This window comes from Morone saxatilis, unplaced genomic scaffold (genome assembly GCF_004916995.1).
Source record: "Morone saxatilis isolate NCDOM2014 unplaced genomic scaffold, NCSU_SB_2.0 Contig12, whole genome shotgun sequence".
NCBI lineage: Eukaryota > Metazoa > Chordata > Actinopteri > Moronidae > Morone > Morone saxatilis.
In genome coordinates this window covers 25,062,205-25,066,996 of record NW_023339674.1, presented here as the reverse complement: position 1 = coordinate 25,066,996, position 4,792 = coordinate 25,062,205, and positions in this window count along the sequence as shown.

Here is a 4,792-nt window from a genome sequence, read left to right as displayed (position 1 = left end):
CAAGGTCACTTTGTCCATGTTCCTGTCCCGCTGATGGCTCTGTCTCTGACTGTAACACAAGCTATTGAGTCATTATATTACATGCCTCGGCAGCTGTGTGAACACAGACAATATGAAAAAGATTATGATGACATGTCTAATTACTGCCGCCATATGTCGCGCAGCCATCTTTAGAGGGGTGGTGGGAGAGCGCGGAGGAGGACTGAAAAGAGCGTCGTGAAAAAGGATCATGCTGATTTCCAGTGACAGCTTATTTCCAGTGATGATGGGAGGTCCGCAGAGTGCAAGTGATAGATTTGAATGCGACAGAAAAGGGACCCGCCTCGTCAATACAACTATCAGCATGTGGTGGCGGAGGGGCTGGGTGATGGTTTGTATTGTCATTGCAATAAAGGGTCTCACAGCAATGGACTTCCTGCGGCTTTCAGTCCATTATTGACTGTCAACAAATCCTATGACAGGACCAGAAAAAAACAATGTAGTCGTACTTTTTCCACGGTTCTCTACAGGAAACGGGCCAGCAGAAGTCCAATACACATTGATTTATTAGCATACATAACAATGCACTTCCAAATTGATTTGATTCTGCAGCCATTTCAAATGCCAGCGTGAGGGTTTCAGAAGCAGAGCGTCTTCAGAGCGTGTTGCCTGTCCAACGGTGTTTACTTGTGTATTTCTCCTGTTTGAACCTCCTCTAACCTGCCTCTGAGTGACTGATTTCTGGCCTGGTGCCACAATGATGATGTAGCGTAAAATTTGAGACTGCATGTGGTATTTTATTTTGAAAACTGACTGGATTCTCTATGTCGTTTCTGGGACTCGATGTGGTGCTTTTGGAGGAATTTAGAACATTTCCAGCAACCACGGCGGAGCTAGAACGCATCGTGGTCGTCCCCGGGAGAATTTGGGGGTAAGTCCTTTCATTTAGAGCCTAGATATGTCTGTTATAATTAGCCATTTTTAATCAATATGTAACAAGAAACTGCACAAAATAAATGCTTTCTCTGTTTCTCTCTCTCTATATAAATATATATAATTGGTCACTTCTGGAGGGTGACTGTCCTTCTGTCATTATATGAAATTAATCTATGCCAGTCAGGTTCGTTAACACCAAAACATCGTACCTATGAAGACCTGTGCCAGAGCGGACTGACGTTTATTTTTAACCCCAGTACAGTACATTTATCAATACACACGGTGGAAATGTGTCAGACGTCGGGTGAGCATTCCTATGGCAGCCCAGTACTAGTGTTAAATGACGTGTTGACCTATCATCAGGCCCCTGTAGGGATCAGGCTGTGCCGTCATAAATTTGCTGAGCCCATTGACAGATGACACCATTCTTTACCCCTGACCTAATGTACCTTTAAACTACCTTTGAATCCAGCCCAAGCAGACAGCAGACGCTCGGCGGGTGGCTTTAAATCTCCATTGTGTCTGTTTAGGTTGAAATTAACTGGCTGGTTGCAGTTGATGGGTAGCTTCATCCAAGGTCTGCTCAGTAGTCCAACCACCATCTACTCTCAGTAAACATATTGGTTAAAAAGTCTTTAATAACTACATTTAAAAAGCACATACTCCTGCCAACGGTTTCACGCTATTCTACCGATCTAAAGGTGGTAATGTGCTAAAATATGCAACAACGCAAGACAGTGAAGAAGACACCTGAAGGCTAGTAAACATGGATGTAAACAATGCAGGATTTAAAGTACTTAATCACTCAAACACTTGTTCGACCTCATGGCGTTGAATTTTTCTCTTTTGCGTGGATTATAGGGCCGCCCCCCCTCATAGTCGGACACACCGTTATTTGCTGAGAAGAGTTTTAGTGGACGGGCTTGCTTAATTCAATTCGATTGTATTTGTATAGCGCCAATTCATAACAGAAGTTCTCTCAGGACACTTTTCAAATAGTATCTCAAACTGCTGCTAACTATCGTTACTCTCAGTAAAAGGCAACAGAACCGGAGCAACAGAACCGGAGCAACAGAACCGGAGCAACAGAACCGGAGCAACGGAGGCAAACTGAACTACAGCGGCTCCGACCAGGACTCCGACTCTGGGGATGAAGAATGACACGGAGGAAGAGTTCGTAGAGAGTTAATTTGTACGTAACTGTTAACGTTATCCATCATATTGATCAATCTGCCTTTATTAGTAGAAGTTATTTATTCTGTGTTTTGACCAACGAGACTTGTGTGGATGTGGTACAAACGTGTTGAATATAAATAATTGTTCATTCCTGTTGGTCTGTCGTATTCTGAATCATACTTATTGGCTTTTTCTGGCTAGCATTTAACAGGCGGCTGTTAAAATATATGCATTTAAATAACTTAACTGATTGACTAGTCCACTATTGGCTTTATCTAAAGACTGTTAGTCAACCAGGACAAATTTTAGTTTAAGGAAGGAAGTAAGTGAATATCGGTTAAAGAAATAAGAAATGTTTAAGAAAAACCCATTCACTATATATTTTAGATACATAAATTAACCCAAAACTATCTACACGGCTCAATAACACTACAGCTAAAACTGAAAATATGTTTTTGTAATTTGCATTATAATAATTAACATTTCGGGGAGGTACACGCATTGATTTTCTAAATTGAAAATAAGCACATCCTCCTTCCATTAAACAAAGAGTTTCGACCTCAGTGCCCACTCCTGAAAGGTTTCTGTCGGCCTCAGTATTTTATTAATGGAGCGCCTGGGACGCTGCCCGAGTACAAAACTCCTCCACCACCTACGGACACCTACTGCGGGACCCGAGCCAGGACGGTGAGCCCGAGGGCGGGGCGAGATCCTCCGTGGTGTCTCTTTACATTTCACATCTTCAAGGTGATTCAGGCTGGGGGGGGGTGCGGTGTGAGAAAAAACAAATATACAATCCAGGGATGAAATGCCAATGAAAGCAATTTGACACTCGTGCTTTTTGAAGGAACTTCTAATCAGCACAGCAAGCTGTTTCCCTGGGGATTAACACAAAACAGACACAACATGGGGGCTCTTCAATCTAATAACGAGGCTCTCGAAGGAGGAACTGCAGGAATATAAACACCTAAATGAGTCCTATAATATATTCTGTGTCATTTGATGATATAAAACATGTATTACACCATGAAAATGCAAAAATAAAGCTGTCACACCTCTCCCGTGCTGGCCCGGAGGTAAGCGTAATGTGTCAATCATTTAGCTTTTAACGTCCGCAGACGTGGTGTTATCTGCAGAAGCCCAACAGCGACGGCTCCGAGCAGCAGGCTGGCGAAACCCGATACACGACGGTTGCGAGCCAGGAGGAGCACTATGCTGCTTTGATCACTTTACCCTCCAGCTCGGCCGGCACTCACATAAACTGAGTGACCTCTCTGCGCCTTTTTAAACATTTTCTCAGCATTACAGGCTAAGACGATCTCCAGTGGTCAAAAAAAGGCTATTTTTAAACATTTTAATGCGACTCTTAGACCCTCTAACTGTATAAATATATAGCTATTACACACCGAATAAAACTGTGTCACACGTTACAGCCGGACATCGATAGCGGTGGCTCCTAGTCTTCTGGGCTAATCAAGCTACGGACTACAAATCCCAAAAAGAAAACGTTTCAGAGGAAAATAGAGATTTTAATAGCACGTCTGTTTGCTTTCACCACCAATACGACAAGCTTATACTTAACCTGTGGCAATAAATTAGCATTAAAGGGCTTAATTATGCTCCAGACAGGTAAAAAATGTCTCTTTTGAAAGGCTGCGACTCACAGTGGTTGGCAAATTCAATAAAATTCGTTGTTACAGTTGAGAACAAAACACGGACCTGAAAACAGACCCGGAATTTAATATTGGACTGATTTAAGCTCGGTGATTGAATGATTCTTGCAATGCACCTTGGGAGTCGTAGTTAACATTTATACCTCAAAGTTTGGGTTTTATAAAAAGGAGCTAATGAAGAGATGCCGGTCTGGTCAATGCCGACTATTCATACATCCTTTTTTTAAATGCCAGTGCTGATAGTACAGTGGTTCTCAACCTGGGGGGGTCACAAGGCCTTTTTGGTTTTAAGCTGTGTATTTTTAAAGTTTAGATTATACTGCAAGATGGAAACTTGCCCCGTCTTGCATTAGAAAAGTACGTAGTTAAAACAACAAAGAGTTAATGAAATATTAGAACAAGAGTCAGGGGGAGAAAACACTGAATTTGTTAAAAAAATAAGCTTATTAAGCCTTTATAAAAATACATAATACAAAATAATTGTATAAAAAGTTTCTAGTAATATCAGGAAAACTCATCTCTGATGCTCAGAGGAAATAATTAATCAAAAATCCCTTATTTTACACAAACTTCCTGCAGTTCACTGTACGGTTATTGTTATGCTTTCAATATAAGATGAAATATCCATCAAATAAGTCACATACTCGTCAGTTTACTAAGTGAGAGAAAAAAGGGTATTTTTTTCAAATAAACTACAGTAGAAAACAGTCAGAACAGTTTGTTGTTGTTGTTAATAGTGACTTCAGTTAGCTTTAATTAGAACAGAAACAATAAACCATCCATCTTTGTTCACTACATCTCAGCCTCTCTAACCCTCAGCAGTGCTAAAGGTAAACTACAGGTTATAAACTGCGTTTTTAAAATACAAAAATGCTAAATTATTGATTATCTTATTGGCATCTCTAGTTTTTAATCATTATATTCACAAAATCACACAAAACTAAGTGATTACGTGCAAAAAAAAAAGATTTACGATTTAAATTGACATAAAACACACAAGTCTTTGCATAAGAAAAGTAGTTAAAACA